Here is a 20,357-nt window from a genome sequence, read left to right on the forward strand (position 1 = left end):
CTCCACACGTGTCCCTCAGTAATGGAATTCTATTCTTCACACGTGTCCCTCAGTTATGGAATTCTATTCTCCACACGTGTCCCCTCAGTCATGGAATTCTATTCTCCACACGTGTCCCCTCAGTCATGGAATTCTATTCTCCACACGTGTCCCTCAGTAATGGAATTCTATTCTCCACACGTGTCCCCTCAGTAATGGAATTCTATTCTCCACACGTGTCCCCTCAGTAATGGAATTCTATTCTCCACACGTGTCTCTCAGTGATGGAATTCAATTCTCCACACGTGTCCCTCAGCAATGGAATTCTATTCTCCACACGTGTCCCTCAGCAATGGAATTCTATTCTCCACACGTGTCTCTCCGTAATGGAATTCTATTCTCCACACGTGTCCCTCAGTAATGGAATTCTATTCTCCACACGTCCCCTCAGTAATGGAATTATATTCTCCACACGTGTCCCTCAGTAATGGAATTCTATTCTCCACACGTCCCCTCAGTAATGGAATTATATTCTCCACACGTGTCCCTCAGCAATGGAATTCTATTCTCCACACGTGTCTCTCCGTAATGGAATTCTATTCTCCACACGTGTCCCTCAGTAATGGAATTCTATTCTCCACACGTGTCCCTCAGTAATGGAATTCTATTCTCCACACGTGTCCCTCAGTAATGGAATTCTATTCTCCACACGTGTCCCTCAGTAATGGAATTCTATTCTCCACACATCCCCCTCAGGAATGGAATTCTATTCTCCACACGTCCCCCTCAGGAATGGAATTCTATTCTCCACACGTGTCCCTCAGTAATGGAATTCTATTCTCCACACGTGTCCCTCAGTAATGGAATTCTATTCTCCACACGTGTCCCCTCAGTCATGGAATTCTATTCTCCACACGTGTCCCCTCGGTAATGGAATTCTATTCTCCACACGTCCCCCTCAGCAATGGAATTCTATTCTCCACACGTGTCCCTCAGTAATGGAATTCTATTCTCCACACGTGTCCCTCAGTAATGGAATTCTATTCTCCACACATCCCCCTCAGGAATGGAATTCTATTCTCCACACGTCCCCCTCAGGAATGGAATTCTATTCTTCACACGTGTCCCTCAGTAATGGAATTCTATTCTCCACACGTGTCCCCTCAGTCATGGAATTCTATTCTCCACACGTGTCCCCTCAGTAATGGATTCTATTCTTCACACGTGTCCCTCAGTTATGGAATTCTATTCTCCACACGTGTCCCCTCAGTCATGGAATTCTATTCTCCACACGTGTCCCTCAGTAATGGAATTCTATTCACCACACGTGTCCCTCAGTAATGGAATTCTATTCTCCACACGTGTCCCTCAGTAATGGAATTCTATTCTCCACACGTGTCCCTCAGTAATGGAATTCTATTCTCCACACGTGTCCCTCAGTAATGGAATTCTATTCTCCACACGTGTCCCTCAGTAATGGAATTCTATTCTCCACACGTGTCCCCTCAGTCATGGAATTCTATTCTCCACACGTGTCCCTCAGTAATGGAATTCTATTCTCCACACGTGTCCCTCAGTAATGGAATTCTATTCTCCACACGTGTCCCCTCAGTCATGGAATTCTATTCTCCACACGTGTCCCCTCGGTAATGGAATTCTATTCTCCACACGTCCCCCTCAGCAATGGAATTCTATTCTCCACACGTGTCCCTCAGTAATGGAATTCTATTCTCCACACGTGTCCCTCAGTAATGGAATTCTATTCTCCACACATCCCCCTCAGGAATGGAATTCTATTCTTCACACGTGTCCCTCAGTAATGGAATTCTATTCTCCACACGTGTCCCCTCAGTCATGGAATTCTATTCTCCACACGTGTCCCCTCAGTAATGGATTCTATTCTTCACACGTGTCCCTCAGTTATGGAATTCTATTCTCCACACGTGTCCCCTCAGTCATGGAATTCTATTCTCCACACGTGTCCCCTCAGTAATGGAATTCTATTCACCACACATCTCCCTCAGCAATGGAATTCTATTCTCCACACGTGTCCCTCAGTAATGGAATTCTATTCTCCACACGTGTCCCTCAATAATGGAATTCAATTCTCCACACGTGTCCCTCAGGAATGGAATTCTATTCTCCACACGTGTCCCTCAGTAATGGAATTCAATTCTCCACACGTGTCCCTCAATAATGGAATTCAATTCTCCACACGTGTCCCTCAGGAATGGAATTCTATTCTCCACACGTGTCCCTCAATAATGGAATTCAATTCTCCACACGTGTCCCTCAGGAATGGAATTCTATTCTCCACACGTCCCCTCAGTAATGGAATTCTATTCTCCACACGTCCCCCTCAGTAATGGAATTCTATTCTCCACACGTCCCCTCAGTAATGGAATTCTATTCTCCACACGTGTCCCTCAGGAATGGAATTCTATTCTCCGCACGTGTCCCTCAGTAATGGAATTCTATTCTCCACACGTCCCCTCAGTAATGGAATTCTATTCTCCACACGTGTCCCTCAGGAATGGAATTCTATTCTCCGCACGTGTCCCTCAGTAATGGAATTCTATTCTCCACACGTGTCCCTCAGGAATGGAATTCCATTCTCCACACGTGTCCCCTCAGTAATGGAATTCAATTCTCCACACGTGTCCCTCAGTAATGGAATTCAATTCTCCACACGTGTCCCTCAGTAATGGAATTCTATTCTCCACATGTGTCTCTCAGTAATGGAATTCAATTCTCCACACATGTCCCTCAGGAATGGAATTCTATTCTCCACACGTGTCTCTCAGTCATGGAATTCTATTCTCCACACATCCCCTCAGTAATGGAATTCTATTCTCCACACGTGTCCCTCAGTGATGGAATTCTATTCTCCACACGTGTCTCTCAGTCATGGAATTCTATTCTCCGCACGTGTCCCTCAGTAATGGAATTCTATTCTCCACACGTGTCTCTCAGTAATGGAATTCAATTCTCCACACATGTCCCTCAGTAATGGAATTCTATTCTCCACACGTGTCTCTCAGTCATGGAATTCTATTCTCCGCACGTGTCCCTCAGTAATGGAATTCTATTCTCCACACGTGTCTCTCAGTAATGGAATTCAATTCTCCGCACGTGTCCCTCAGTCATGGAATTCTATTCTCCACACGTGTCTCTCAGTCATGGAATTCTATTCTCCGCACGTGTCCCTCAGTCATGGAATTCTATTCTCCACACGTGTCCCTCAGTAATGGAATTCTATTCTCCACACGTGTCTCTCAGTCATGGAATTCTATTCTCCACACGTCCCCTCAGTAATGGAATTCTATTCTCCACACGTGTCTCTCAGTCATGGAATTCTATTCTCCGCACGTGTCCCTCAGTAATGGAATTCTATTCTCCACACGTGTCTCTCAGTAATGGAATTCTATTCTCCACACGTGTCCCTCAGTAATGGAATTCTATTCTCCACACATGTCCCTCAGTAATGGAATTCAATTCTCCACACATGTCCCTCAGTAATGGAATTCTATTCTCCACACGTGTCCCTCAGTAATGGAATTCTATTCTCCACACGTGTCCCTCAGTAATGGAATTCTATTCTCCACACGTGTCCCTCAGTAATGGAATTCTATTCTCCACACGTGTCCCTCAGTAATGGAATTCTATTCTCCACACATCCCCTCAGTAATGGAATTCTATTCTCCACACGTCCCCTCAGTAATGGAATTCTATTCTCCACACGTGTCTCTCAGTCATGGAATTCTATTCTCCACACGTGTCCCTCAGTAATGGAATTCTATTCTCCACACGTGTCCCTCAGTAATGGAATTCTATTCTCCACACGTGTCCCTCAGCAATGGAATTCTATTCTCCACACGTCCCCTCAGTAATGGAATTCTATTCTCCACACGTCCCCCTCAGGAATGGAATTCTATTCTCCACACGTGTCCCTCAGTCATGGAATTCCATTCTCCACACATCCCCTCAGTAATGGAATTCTATTCTCCACACGTGTCCCTCAGTAATGGAATTCTATTCTCCACACGTCCCCTCAGGAATGGAATTCTATTCTCCACACGTGTCCCTCAGGAATGGAATTCTATTCTCCACACATGTCCCTCAGTAATGGAATTCTATTCTCCACACATGTCCCTCAGTAATGGAATTCTATTCTCCACACATGTCCCTCAGTAATGGAATTCTATTCTCCACACATGTCCCTCAGGAATGGAATTCTACTCTCCACACGTCCCCTCAGTAATGGAATTCTATTCTCCACACATGTCCCTCAGTAATGGAATTCTATTCTCCACACATGTCCCTCAGTAATGGAATTCTATTCTCCACACGTGTCCCTCAGTAATGGAATTCTATTCTCCACACGTGTCCCTCAGTCATGGAATTCTATTCTCCACACATCCCCTCAGTAATGGAATTCTATTCTCCACACGTCCCCTCAGTAATGGAATTCTATTCTCCACACATGTCCCTCAGGAATGGAATTCTACTCTCCACACGTCCCCTCAGTAATGGAATTCTATTCTCCACACATGTCCCTCAGTAATGGAATTCTATTCTCCACACATGTCCCTCAGTAATGGAATTCTATTCTCCACACATCCCCTCAGTAATGGAATTCTATTCTCCACACATGTCCCTCAGGAATGGAATTCTACTCTCCACACGTCCCCTCAGTAATGGAATTCTATTCTCCACACATGTCCCTCAGTAATGGAATTCTATTCTCCACACATGTCCCTCAGTAATGGAATTCTATTCTCCACACGTGTCCCTCAGTAATGGAATTCTATTCTCCACACGTGTCCCTCAGTAATGGAATTCTATTCTCCACACGTGTCCCTCAGTAATGGAATTCTATTCTCCACACGTGTCCCTCAGCAATGGAATTCTATTCTCCACACGTCCCCTCAGTAATGGAATTCTATTCTCCACACGTCCCCCTCTGTAATGGAATTCTATTCTCCACACGTCCCCCTCTGTAATGGAATTCTATTCTCCACACGTGTCCCTCAGTAATGGAATTCTATTCTCCACACGTCCCCCTCAGGAATGGAATTCTATTCTCCACACGTGTCCCTCAGTAATGGAATTCTATTCTCCACACGTGTCCCTCAGGAATGGAATTCTATTCTCCACACATGTCCCTCAGTAATGGAATTCTATTCTCCACACATCCCCTCAGGAATGGAATTCTATTCTCCACACGTGTCCCTCAGGAATGGAATTCTACTCTCCACACGTGTCCCTCAGTCATGGAATTCTATTCTCCACACATCCCCTCAGTAATGGAATTCTATTCTCCACACATGTCCCTCAGTAATGGAATTCTATTCTCCACACATGTCCCTCAGTAATGGAATTCTATTCTCCACACGTGTCCCTCAGTAATGGAATTCTATTCTCCACACGTGTCCCTCAGTAATGGAATTCTATTCTCCACACGTGTCCCTCAGTAATGGAATTCTATTCTCCACACATCCCCTCAGTAATGGAATTCTATTCTCCACACGTCCCCTCAGTAATGGAATTCTATTCTCCACACGTGTCTCTCAGTCATGGAATTCTATTCTCCACACGTGTCCCTCAGCAATGGAATTCTATTCTCCACACGTCCCCTCAGTAATGGAATTCTATTCTCCACACGTCCCCCTCAGGAATGGAATTCTATTCTCCACACGTGTCCCTCAGTAATGGAATTCTATTCTCCACACGTGTCCCTCAGTAATGGAATTCTATTCTCCACACGTCCCCTCAGTAATGGAATTCTATTCTCCACACGTGTCTCTCAGTCATGGAATTCTATTCTCCACACGTCCCCTCAGTAATGGAATTCTATTCTCCACACGTCCCCTCAGGAATGGAATTCCATTCTCCACACATCCCCTCAGTAATGGAATTCTATTCTCCACACATCCCCTCAGGAATGGAATTCTATTCTCCACACGTGTCCCTCAGGAATGGAATTCTACTCTCCACACGTGTCCCTCAGTCATGGAATTCTATTCTCCACACATGTCCCTCAGTAATGGAATTCTATTCTCCACACATGTCCCTCAGTAATGGAATTCTATTCTCCACACGTGTCCCTCAGGAATGGAATTCTATTCTCCACACATGTCCCTCAGGAATGGAATTCAATTCTCCACACGTGTCCCTCAGTAATGGAATTCTATTCTCCACACGTGTCCCTCAGTAATGGAATTCTATTCTCCACACATGTCCCTCAGGAATGGAATTCAATTCTCCACACGTGTCCCTCAGTAATGGAATTCTATTCTCCACACGTGTCCCTCAGTAATGGAATTCTATTCTCCACACGTGTCTCTCAGTCATGGAATTCTATTCTCCACACATCCCCTCAGTAATGGAATTCTATTCTCCACACGTGTCCCTCAGTAATGGAATTCTATTCTCCACACGTGTCCCCTCAGTAATGGAATTCTATTCTCCACACGTGTCCCTCAGTAATGGAATTCTATTCTCCACACGTGTCCCTCAGTAATGGAATTCTATTCTCCACACGTGTCCCCTCAGTAATGGAATTCTATTCTCCACACGTGTCCCTCAGGAATGGAATTCTATTCTCCACACGTGTCCCTCAGTAATGGAATTCTATTCTCCGCACGTGTCTCTCAGTCATGGAATTCTATTCTCCACACATCCCCTCAGTAATGGAATTCTATTCTCCACACGTGTCCCTCAGGAATGGAATTCTATTCTCCACACGTGTCCCTCAGTAATGGAATTCTATTCTCCACACATCCCCTCAGTAATGGAATTCTATTCTCCACACGTGTCCCTCAGTAATGGAATTCTATTCTCCACACATGTCCCTCAGGAATGGAATTCAATTCTCCACACGTGTCCCTCAGTAATGGAATTCTATTCTCCACACGTGTCCCTCAGTAATGGAATTCTATTCTCCACACATGTCCCTCAGGAATGGAATTCAATTCTCCACACGTGTCCCTCAGTAATGGAATTCTATTCTCCACACGTCCCCTCAGTAATGGAATTCTATTCTCCACACGTGTCCCTCAGTAATGGAATTCTATTCTCCACACGTGTCCCTCAGTAATGGAATTCTATTCTCCACACGTGTCCCTCAGTAATGGAATTCTATTCTCCACACGTGTCCCTCAGTAATGGAATTCTATTCTCCACACGTGTCCCTCAGTAATGGAATTCTATTCTCCACACGTGTCCCTCAGGAATGGAATTCTATTCTCCACACGTCCCCTCAGTAATGGAATTCTATTCTCCACACGTCCCCTCAGTAATGGAATTCTATTCTCCACACGTGTCCCTCAGTAATGGAATTCTATTCTCCACACGTGTCCCTCAGGAATGGAATTCTATTCTCCACATGTGTCTCTCAGTCATGGAATTCTCTTCTCCACACGTGTCCCTCAGTAATGGAATTCTATTCTCCACACGTCCCCTCAGTAATGGAATTCTATTCTCCACACGTGTCCCTCAGGAATGGAATTCTATTCTCCACACGTGTCCCTCAGTAATGGAATTCTATTCTCCACACGTCCCCTCAGTAATGGAATTCTATTCTCCACACGTCCCCTCAGTAATGGAATTCTATTCTCCACACGTGTCCCTCAGTAATGGAATTCTATTCTCCACACGTGTCCCTCAGTAATGGAATTCTATTCTCCACACGTCCCCTCAGTAATGGAATTCTATTCTCCACACGTGTCCCTCAGTAATGGAATTCTATTCTCCACACGTCCCCTCAGTAATGGAATTCTATTCTCCACACGTGTCTCTCAGTCATGGAATTCTATTCTCCACACGTCCCCTCAGTAATGGAATTCTATTCTCCACACGTCCCCTCAGTAATGGAATTCTATTCTCCACACGTGTCCCTCAGTAATGGAATTCTATTCTACACACGTCCCCTCAGTAATGGAATTCTATTCTCCACACGTGTCCCTCAGTAATGGAATTCTATTCTCCACACGTCCCCTCAGTAATGGAATTCTATTCTCCACACGTGTCCCTCAGTAATGGAATTCTATTCTCCGCACGTCCCCTCAGCAATGGAATTCTATTCTCCACACGTGTCCCTCAGTAATGGAATTCTATTCTCCACACGTCCCCCTCAGTAATGGAATTCTATTCTCCACACGTGTCCCTCAGTAATGGAATTCTATTCTCCACACATGTCCCTCAGGAATGGAATTCAATTCTCCACACGTGTCCCTCAGTAATGGAATTCTATTCTCCACACGTGTCCCTCAGTAATGGAATTCCATTCTCCACACGTGTCCCCTCAGTAATGGAATTCTATTCTCCACACGTGTCTCTCAGTAATGGAATTCTATTCTCCACACGTCCCCTCAATAATGGAATTCTATTCTCCACACGTGTCCCTCCGTAATGGAATTCTATTCTCCACACGTGTCTCTCAGTGATGGAATTCAATTCTCCACACGTGTCCCTCAGTAATGGAATTCTATTCTCCACACGTGTCCCTCAGTAATGGAATTCTGTTCTCCACACGTGTCCCCTCAGTAATGGAATTCTATTCTCCACACGTGTCTCTCAGTGATGGAATTCAATTCTCCACACGTGTCCCTCAGTAATGGAATTCTATTCTCCACACGTGTCTCTCAGTGATGGAATTCAATTCTCCACACGTGTCCCTCAGTAATGGAATTCTATTCTCCGCACGTCCCCTCAGTAATGGAATTCTATTCTCCACACGTCCCCTCAGTAATGGAATTCTATTCTCCGCACGTCCCCTCAGTAATGGAATTCTATTCTCCACACGTGTCCCTCAGTAATGGAATTCTATTCTCCACACGTGTCCCTCAGTAATGGAATTCTATTCTCCACACGTGTCCCTCAGTAAAGGAATTCTATTCTCCACACGTGTCCCTCAGTAATGGAATTCTACTCTCCACACGTGTCCCTCAGTAATGGAATTCTATTCTCCGCACGTCCCCTCAGTAATGGAATTCTATTCTCCGCACGTCCCCTCAGTAATGGAATTCTATTCTCCACACGTGTCCCTCAGCAATGGAATTCTATTCTCCGCACGTCCCCTCAGTAATGGAATTATATTCTCCACACGTGTCCCTCAGTAATGGAATTCTATTCTCCACACGTGTCTCTCAGTAATGGAATTCTATTCTCCACACGTCCCCCTCAGCAATGGAATTCTATTCTCCACACGTGTCCCTCAGTAATGGAATTCTATTCTCCACACGTGTCCCTCAGTAATGGAATTCTATTCTCCACACGTCCCCCTCAGGAATGGAATTCTATTCTTCACACGTGTCCCTCAGTAATGGAATTCTATTCTCCACACGTGTCCCCTCAGTCATGGAATTCTATTCTCCACACGTGTCCCCTCAGTAATGGAATTCTATTCTTCACACGTGTCCCTCAGTTATGGAATTCTATTCTCCACACGTGTCCCCTCAGTCATGGAATTCTATTCTCCACACATGTCCCTCAGTAATGGAATTCTATTCTCCACACGTGTCCCTCAGTAATGGAATTCTATTCTCCACACGTGTCCCCTCAGTAATGGAATTCTATTCTCCACACGTGTCCCTCAGTAATGGAATTCTATTCTACACACGTCCCCTCAGTAATGGAATTCTATTCTCCACACGTGTCCCTCAGTAATGGAATTCTATTCTCCACACGTCCCCTCAGTAATGGAATTCTATTCTCCACACGTGTCCCTCAGTAATGGAATTCTATTCTCCACACGTGTCCCCTCAGTAATGGAATTCTATTCTCCACACGTGTCCCTCAGTAATGGAATTCTATTCTCCACACGTGTCCATCAGTAATGGAATTCTATTCTCCACACGTGTCCCTCAGTAATGGAATTCTATTCTCCACACGTGTCCCCTCAGTAATGGAATTCTATTCTCCACACGTGTCCCTCAGTAATGGAATTCTATTCTACACACGTCCCCTCAGTAATGGAATTCTATTCTCCACACGTGTCCCTCTGTAATGGAATTCTATTCTCCACACGTCCCCTCAGTAATGGAATTCTATTCTCCACACGTGTCCCTCAGTAATGGAATTCTATTCTCCACACGTGTCCCCTCAGTAATGGAATTCTATTCTCCACACGTGTCCCTCAGTAATGGAATTCTATTCTCCACACGTGTCCATCAGTAATGGAATTCTATTCTCCACACGTGTCCCTCAGTAATGGAATTCTATTCTCCACACGTGTCCCTCAGTAATGGAATTCTATTCTCCACACGTGTCCCTCAGTAATGGAATTCTATTCTCCACACGTGTCCCTCAGTAATGGAATTCTATTCTCCACACGTCCCCTCAGTAATGGAATTCTATTCTCCACACGTCCCCTCAGTCATGGAATTCTATTCTCCACACGTGTCCATCAGTAATGGAATTCTATTCTCCACACGTCCCCTCAGTCATGGAATTCTATTCTCCACACGTGTCCCTCAGTGATGGAATTCTATTCTCCACACGTCCCCTCAGTAATGGAATTCAATTCTCCACACGTCCCCTCAGTAATGGAATTCTATTCTCCACACGTCCCCCTCAGTCATGGAATTCTATTCTCCACACGTCCCCTCAGTCATGGAATTCTATTCTCCACACGTGTCCCTCAGTGATGGAATTCTATTCTCCACACGTCCCCTCAGTAATGGAATTCTATTCTCCACACGTGTCCCTCAGTAATGGAATTCTATTCTCCACACGTCCCCTCAGTAATGGAATTCTATTCTCCACACGTCCCCTCAGTCATGGAATTCTATTCTCCACACGTCCCCTCAGTCATGGAATTCTATTCTCCACACGTGTCCATCAGTAATGGAATTCTATTCTCCACACGTCCCCTCAGTCATGGAATTCTATTCTCCACACGTGTCCCTCAGTAATGGAATTCTATTCTCCGCACGTCCCCTCAGTAATGGAATTCTATTCTCCACACGTCCCCCTCAGTAATGGAATTCTATTCTCCACACGTCCCCTCAGTCATGGAATTCTATTCTCCACACGTGTCCCTCAGTGATGGAATTCTATTCTCCACACGTCCCCTCAGTAATGGAATTCAATTCTCCACACGTCCCCTCAGTCATGGAATTCTATTCTCCACACGTGTCCCTCAGTAATGGAATTCTATTCTCCGCACGTGTCCCTCAGTAATGGAATTCTATTCTCCACACGTGTCCCTCAGTAATGGAATTCTATTCTCCACACGTCCCCCTCAGTAATGGAATTCTATTCTCCACACGTCCCCTCAGTAATGGAATTCTATTCTCCACACGTGTCCATCAGTAATGGAATTCTATTCTCCACACGTCCCCCTCAGTAATGGAATTCTATTCTCCACACGTGTCCCTCAGTAATGGAATTCTATTCTCCACACGTCCCCCTCAGTAATGGAATTCTATTCTCCACACGTCCCCTCAGTAATGGAATTCTATTCTCCACACGTGTCCCTCAGTAATGGAATTCTATTCTCCACACGTCCCCTCAGTAATGGAATTCCATTCTCCACACGTGTCCCTCAGTAATGGAATTCTATTCTCCACACGTCCCCCTCAGTAATGGAATTCTATTCTCCACACGTCCCCTCAGTAATGGAATTCTATTCTCCACACGTGTCCATCAGTAATGGAATTCTATTCTCCACACGTCCCCTCAGTCATGGAATTCTATTCTCCACACGTGTCCATCAGTAATGGAATTCCATTCTCCACACGTGTCCCTCAGTAATGGAATTCTATTCTCCACACGTCCCCCTCAGTAATGGAATTCTATTCTCCACACGTCCCCTCAGTAATGGAATTCTATTCTCCACACGTGTCTCTCAGTAATGGAATTCTATTCTCCACACGTGTCCCTCTGTAATGGAATTCTATTCTCCACACGTGTCCCTCAGTAATGGAATTCTATTCTCCACACGTCCCCTCAGTAATGGAATTCTATTCTCCACACGTGTCTCTCAGTAATGGAATTCTATTCTCCACACGTGTCCCTCTGTAATGGAAATCTATTCTCCACACGTCCCCTCAGTAATGGAATTCTATTCTCCACACGTGTCCCTCAGTAATGGAATTCTATTCTCCACACGTCCCCTCAGCAATGGAATTCTATTCTGAACACACGTGTCCCTCAGGAATGGAATTCTATTCTCCACACGTGTCCCTCAGTAATGGAATTCTATTCTCCACACGTCCCCTCAGTAATGGAATTCTATTCTCCACACGTGTCCCTCAAGAATGGAATTCTATTCTCCACACGTGTCCCTCGGTAATGGAATTCTATTCTCCACACGTCCCCTCAGTAATGGAATTATATTCTCCACACGTGTCCCTCAGTAATGGAATTCTATTCTCCACACGTGTCCCTCAGTAATGGAATTCTATTCTCCGCACGTGTCCCTCAGTAATGGAATTCTATTCTCCACACGTCCCCTCAGTAATGGAATTCTATTCTCCACACGTGTCCCTCAGTAATGGAATTCTATTCTCCGCACGTGTCCCTCAGTAATGGAATTCTATTCTCCACACGTGTCCCTCAGTAATGGAATTCTATTCTCCACACGTGTCCCTCTGTAATGGAATTCTATTCTCCACACGTCCCCTCAGTAATGGAATTCTATTCTCCACACGTGTCCCTCAGTTATGGAATTCTATTCTCCACACGTGTCCCTCAGTAATGGAATTCTATTCTCCACACGTCCCCTCAGAAATGGAATTCTATTCTCCACACGTGTCCCTCAGTTATGGAATTCTATTCTCCACACGTGTCCCTCAGTAATGGAATTCTATTCTCCACACGTCCCCTCAGTAATGGAATTCTATTCTCCACACGTCCCCTCAGTAATGGAATTCTATTCTCCACACGTGTCCCTCAGTTATGGAATTCTATTCTCCACACGTGTCCCTCAGTAATGGAATTCTATTCTCCACACGTCCCCTCAGAAATGGAATTCTATTCTCCACACGTGTCCCTCAGTTATGGAATTCTATTCTCCACACGTGTCCCTCAGTAATGGAATTCTATTCTCCACACGTCCCCTCAGTAATGGAATTCTATTCTCCACACGTGTCCCTCAGTAATGGAATTCTATTCTCCACACGTGTCCCTCAGTTATGGAATTCTATTCTCCACACGTGTCCCTCAGTTATGGAATTCTATTCTCCACACGTGTCCCTCAGTAATGGAATTCTATTCTCCACACGTGTCCCTCAGTAATGGAATTCCGTTCTCCACACGTGTCCCTCAGTAATGGAATTCTATTCTCCACATGTGTCCCTCAGTAATGGAATTCTATTCTCCACACGTGTCCCTCAGTAATGGAATTCTATTCTCCACACGTGTCCCTCAGTAATGGAATTCTATTCTCCACACGTCCCCCTCAGTAATGGAATTCTATTCTCCACACGTGTCCCTCAGTAATGGAATTCTATTCTCCACACGTGTCTCTCAGTAATGGAATTCTATTCTCCACACGTGTCCCTCAGTAATGGAATTCTATTCTCCACACGTGTCCCTCAGTAATGGAATTCTATTCTCCACACGTGTCCCTCAGTAATGGAATTCTATTCTCCACACGTCCCCCTCAGTAATGGAATTCTGTTCTCCACACGTGTCCCTCAGTAATGGAATTCTGTTCTCCACACGTGTCCCTCAGTAATGGAATTCTATTCTCCACATGTGTCCCTCAGTAATGGAATTCTATTCTCCACACGTGTCCCTCAGTAATGGAATTCTATTCTCCACACGTGTCCCTCAGTAATGGAATTCTATTCTCCACACGTGTCCCTCAGTAATGGAATTCTATTCTCCACACGTGTCCCTCAGTAATGGAATTCTATTCTCCACACGTGTCCCTCAGTAATGGAATTCTGTTCTCCACACGTGTCCCTCAGTAATGGAATTCTATTCTCCACATGTGTCCCTCAGTAATGGAATTCTATTCTCCACACGTGTCCCTCAGTAATGGAATTCTGTTCTCCACACGTGTCCCTCAGTAATGGAATTCTATTCTCCACATGTGTCCCTCAGTAATGGAATTCTATTCTCCACACGTGTCCCTCAGTAATGGAATTCTATTCTCCACACGTGTCCCTCAGTAATGGAATTCTGTTCTCCACACGTGTCCCTCAGTAATGGAATTCTATTCTCCACACGTCCCCCTCAGTAATGGAATTCTGTTCTCCACACGTGTCCCTCAGTAATGGAATTCTATTCTCCACACGTGTCCCTCAGTCATGGAATTCTATTCTCCACACGTGTCCCTCAGTAATGGAATTCTATTCTCCACACGTGTCCCTCAGTCATGGAATTCTATTCTCCACACGTGTCCCTCAGTAATGGAATTCTGTTCTCCACACGTCCCCCTCAGTAATGGAATTCTATTCTCCACACGTCCCCCTCAGTAATGGAATTCTATTCTCCACACGTGTCCCTCAGTAATGGAATTCTATTCTCCACACGTCCCCCTCAGGAATGGAATTCTATTCTCCACACGTGTCCCTCAGTCATGGAATTCTATTCTCCACGTGTCCCTCAGTCATGGAATTCTATTCTCCACACGTGTCCCTCAGTAATGGAATTCTATTCTCCACGTGTCCCTCAGTCATGGAATTCTATTCTCCACACGTGTCCCTCAGTAATGGAATTCTATTCTCCACACGTGTCCCTCAGTCATGGAATTCTATTCTCCACATGTGTCCCTCAGTAATGGAATTCTATTCTCCACACGTCCCCTCAGTAATGGAATTCTATTCTCCACACGTCCCCTCAGTAATGGAATTCTATTCTCCACATGTGTCCCTCAGTAATGGAATTCTATTCTCCACACGTGTCCCTCAGTAATGGAATTCTATTCTCCACACGTGTCCCTCAGTAATGGAATTCTATTCTCCACACGTCCCCTCAGTAATGGAATTCTATTCTCCACACGTGTCCCTCAGTAATGGAATTCTATTCTCCACACGTGTCCCTCAGTAATGGAATTCTATTCTCCACACGTCCCCTCAGTAATGGAATTCTATTCTCCACACGTGTCCCTCAGTAATGGAATTCTATTCTCCACACGTGTCCCTCAGTAATGGAATTCTATTCTCCACACGTCCCCTCAGTAATGGAATTCTATTCTCCACATGTGTCCCTCAGTAATGGAATTCTATTCTCCACACGTGTCCCTCAGTAATGGAATTCTGTTCTCCACACGTGTCCCTCAGTAATGGAATTCTATTCTCCACACGTGTCCCTCAGTAATGGAATTCTATTCTCCACACGTGTCCCTCAGTAATGGAATTCTATTCTCCACACGTGTCCCTCAGTAATGGAATTCTGTTCTCCACACGTCCCCTCAGTAATGGAATTCTATTCTCCACGTGTCCCTCAGTCATGGAATTCTATTCTCCACACGTGTCCCTCAGTAATGGAATTCTATTCTCCACACGTGTCCCTCAGTCATGGAATTCTATTCTCCACACGTGTCCCTCAGTAATGGAATTCTATTCTCCACACGTCCCCTCAGTAATGGAATTCTATTCTCCACACGTGTCCCTCAGTAATGGAATTCTATTCTACACACGTCCCCTCAGTAATGGAATTCTATTCTCCACACGTGTCCCCTCAGTAATGGAATTCTATTCTCCACACGTGTCCCTCAGTAATGGAATTCTATTCTCCACACGTCCACTCAGTAATGGAATTCTATTCTCCACACGTGTCCCCCTCTGCAATGGAATTCTATTCTCCACACGTCCCCTCAGTAATGGAATTCTATTCTCCACACGTCCCCCTCAGTAATGGAATTCTATTCTCCACACGTGTCCCTCAGTAATGGAATTCTATTCTCCACACGTGTCCCTCAGTAATGGAATTCTATTCTCCACACGTCCACTCAGGAATGGAATTCTATTCTCCACACGTCCCCCTCAGTAATGGAATTCTATTCTCCACACGTGTCCCTCAGTAATGGAATTCTATTCTCCACACGTCCCCTCAGGAATGGAATTCTATTCTCCACACGTCCCCTCAGTAATGGAATTCTATTCTCCACACGTGTCCCTCAGTAATGGAATTCTATTCTCCACACGTCCCCTCAGGAATGGAATTCTATTCTCCACACGTCCCCCTCAGTAATGGAATTCTATTCTCCACACGTGTCCCCTCAGTAATGGAATTCTATTCTCCACACGTCCCCCTCAGTAATGGAATTCTATTCTACACACGTCCCCTCAGTAATGGAATTCTATTCTACACACGTGTCCCTCAGCAATGGAATTCTATTCTCCACACGTGTCCCTCAGTAATGGAATTCTATTCTCCACACGTGTCCCCTCAGTAATGGAATTCTATTCTCCGCACGTGTCCCTCAGTAATGGAATTCTATTCTCCACACGTGTCCCTCAGTAATGGAATTCTATTCTCCACACGTGTCCCCTCAGTAATGGAATTCTATTCTCCACACGTGTCCCTCAGTAATGGAATTCTATTCTCCACACGTGTCCCTCAGTAATGGAATTCTATTCTCCACACGTGTCCCCTCAGTAATGGAATTCTATTCTCCACATGTGTCCCTCAGTAATGGAATTCTATTCTCCACACGTCCCCTCAGTAATGGAATTCTATTCTCCACACGTCCACTCAGTAATGGAATTCTATTCTCCACACGTCCCCCTCAGTAATGGAATTCTATTCTACACACGTGTCCCTCAGCAATGGAATTCTATTCTCCACACGTGTCCCTCAGTAATGGAATTCTATTCTCCACACGTGTCCCCTCAGTAATGGAATTCTATTCTCCACACGTGTCCCTCAGTAATGGAATTCTATTCTCCACACGTGTCCCTCAGTAATGGAATTCTATTCTCCACACGTGTCCCCTCAGTAATGGAATTCTATTCTCCACACGTCCCCTCAGGAATGGAATTCTATTCTCCACACGTGTCCCTCAGTAATGGAATTCTATTCTCCACACGTCCCCCTCAGTAATGGAATTCTATTCTCCACACGTCCCCTCAGGAATGGAATTCTATTCTCCACACGTGTCCCTCAGTAATGGAATTCTATTCTCCACACGTCCCCCTCAGTAATGGAATTCTATTCTCCACACGTCCCCTCAGGAATGGAATTCTATTCTCCACACGTCCCCCTCAGTAATGGAATTCTATTCTCCACACGTGTCCCTCAGTAATGGAATTCTATTCTCCACACGTCCCCCTCAGTAATGGAATTCTATTCTCCACACGTGTCCCTCAGTAATGGAATTCTATTCTCCACACGTCCCCTCAGTAATGGAATTCTATTCTCCACACGTCCACTCAGTAATGGAATTCTATTCTCCACACGTGTCCCCTCAGTAATGGAATTCTATTCTCCACACGTGTCCCTCAGTAATGGAATTCTATTCTCCACACGTCCCCCTCAGTAATGGAATTCTATTCTCCACACGTGTCCCTCAGTAATGAAATTCTATTCTCCACACGTGTCCCTCAGTAATGGAATTCTATTCTCCACACGTCCCCCTCTGTAATGGAATTCTATTCTCCACGTGTCCCTCAGTAATGGAATTCTATTCTCCACACGTCCCCTCAGTAATGGAATTCTATTCTCCACACGTCCCCCTCTGTAATGGAATTCTATTCTCCACACGTGTCCCTCAGTAATGGAATTCTATTCTCCACACGTCCCCTCAGTAATGGAATTCTATTCTCCACACGTGTCCCTCTGTAATGGAATTCTATTCTCCACACGTCCCCCTCAGTAATGGAATTCTATTCTCCACACGTCCCCCTCAGTAATGGAATTCTATTCTCCACACGTGTCCCTCAGTAATGGAATTCTATTCTCCACACGTGTCCCTCAGTAATGGAATTCTATTCTCCACACGTGTCCCTCAGTAATGGAATTCTATTCTCCACACGTCCCCTCAGTAATGGAATTCTATTCTCCACACGTCCCCTCAGTAATGGAATTCTATTCTCCACACGTGTCCCTCTGTAATGGAATTCTATTCTCCACACGTGTCTCTCAGTCATGGAATTCTATTCTCCACACGTGTCCCTCAGTAATGGAATTCTATTCTCCACACGTGTCTCTCAGTTATGGAATTCTATTCTCCACACGTCCCCCTCAGTAATGGAATTCTATTCTCCACACGTGTCCCTCAGTAATGGAATTCTATTCTACACACGTCCCCTCAGTAATGGAATTCTATTCTCCACACGTGTCCCTCAGTAATGGAATTCTATTCTACACACGTCCCCTCAGTAATGGAATTCTATTCTCCACACGTGTCCCTCAGTAATGGAATTCTATTCTACACACGTCCCCTCAGTAATGGAATTCTATTCTCCACACGTGTCTCTCAGTTATGGAATTCTATTCTCCACACGTCCCCCTCAGTAATGGAATTCTATTCTCCACACGTGTCCCTCAGTAATGGAATTCTATTCTCCACACGTGTCCCTCAGTAATGGAATTCTATTCTCCACACGTCCCCTCAGTAATGGAATTCTATTCTCCACACGTGTCCCTCTGTAATGGAATTCTATTCTCCACACGTCCCCCTCAGTAATGGAATTCTATTCTCCACACGTGTCCCTCTGTAATGGAATTCTATTCTCCACACGTCCCCTCAGTAATGGAATTCTATTCTCCACACGTGTCCCTCTGTAATGGAATTCTATTCTCCACACGTCCCCTCAGTAATGGAATTCTATTCTCCACACGTGTCCCTCAGTAATGGAATTCTATTCTCCACACGTCCCCTCAGTAATGGAATTCTATTCTCCACACGTGTCCCTCAGTAATGGAATTCTATTCTCCACACGTCCCCTCAGTAATGGAATTCTATTCTCCACACGTGTCCCTCAGTAATGGAATTCTATTCTCCACACGTGTCCCTCAGTAATGGAATTCTATTCTCCACACGTCCCCTCAGTAATGGAATTCTATTCTCCACACGTGTCCCTCTGTAATGGAATTCTATTCTCCACACGTCCCCTCAGTAATGGAATTCTATTCTCCACACGTGTCCCTCTGTAATGGAATTCTATTCTCCACACGTGTCTCTCAGTCATGGAATTCTATTCTCCACACGTGTCCCTCTGTAATGGAATTCTATTCTCCACACGTGTCCCTCAGTAATGGAATTCTATTCTACACACGTCCCCTCAGTAATGGAATTCTATTCTCCACACGTGTCCCTCAGTAATGGAATTCTATTCTCCACACGTCCCCTCAGTAATGGAATTCTATTCTCCACACGTGTCCCTCTGTAATGGAATTCTATTCTCCACACGTGTCCCTCAGTAATGGAATTCTATTCTCCACACGTCCCCCTCAGTAATGGAATTCTATTCTCCACACGTGTCCCTCAGTAATGGAATTCTATTCTCCACACGTGTCCCTCAGTAATGGAATTCTATTCTCCACACGTGTCCCTCAGTAATGGAATTCTATTCTCCACACGTGTCCCTCAGTAATGGAATTCTATTCTCCACACGTGTCCCTCAGTAATGGAATTCTATTCTCCACACGTGTCCCTCAGTAATGGAATTCTATTCTCCACACGTGTCCCTCAGTAATGGAATTCTATTCTCCACACGTCCCCCTCTGTAATGGAATTCTATTCTCCACACGTGTCCCTCAGTAATGGAATTCTATTCTCCACACGTGTCCCTCAGTCATGGAATTCTATTCTCCACATGTGTCCCTCAGTAATGGAATTCTATTCTCCACACGTGTCCCTCAGTAATGGAATTCTATTCTCCACACGTGTCCCTCAGTAATGGAATTCTATTCTCCACACGTGTCCCTCAGTCATGGAATTCTATTCTCCACATGTGTCCCTCAGTAATGGAATTCTATTCTCCACACGTGTCCCTCAGTAATGGAATTCTATTCTCCACACGTGTCCCTCAGTAATGGAATTCTATTCTCCACACGTCCCCCTCTGTAATGGAATTCTATTCTCCACACGTGTCCCTCAGTAATGGAATTCTATTCTCCACACGTGTCCCTCAGTAATGGAATTCTATTCTCCACACGTCCCCCTCTGTAATGGAATTCTATTCTCCACACGTGTCCCCTCAGTAATGGAATTCTATTCTCCACACGTGTCCCTCAGTAATGGAATTCTATTCTCCACACGTGTCCCTCAGTAATGGAATTCTATTCTCCACACGTCCCCCTCTGTAATGGAATTCTATTCTCCACACGTGTCCCTCAGTAATGGAATTCTATTCTCCACACGTGTCCCTCAGTCATGGAATTCTATTCTCCACATGTGTCCCTCAGTAATGGAATTCTATTCTCCACACGTGTCCCTCAGTAATGGAATTCTATTCTCCACACGTGTCCCTCAG

General features: G+C 45.0%; 1 protein-coding gene across 1 annotated transcript in view; it reads right to left on the reverse strand.

Moving 5' to 3' along the window:
- LOC137306118 (multiple epidermal growth factor-like domains protein 8) overlaps window positions 1–20,357 on the reverse strand; it is a gene marked incomplete at its 3' end in the record, with an annotated part of 176,640 nt that overhangs the window by 109,230 nt on the left and 47,053 nt on the right. The window lies entirely within an intron of this gene.

This window comes from Heptranchias perlo, chromosome 42, assembly GCF_035084215.1.
Source record: "Heptranchias perlo isolate sHepPer1 chromosome 42, sHepPer1.hap1, whole genome shotgun sequence".
NCBI lineage: Eukaryota > Metazoa > Chordata > Chondrichthyes > Hexanchiformes > Hexanchidae > Heptranchias > Heptranchias perlo.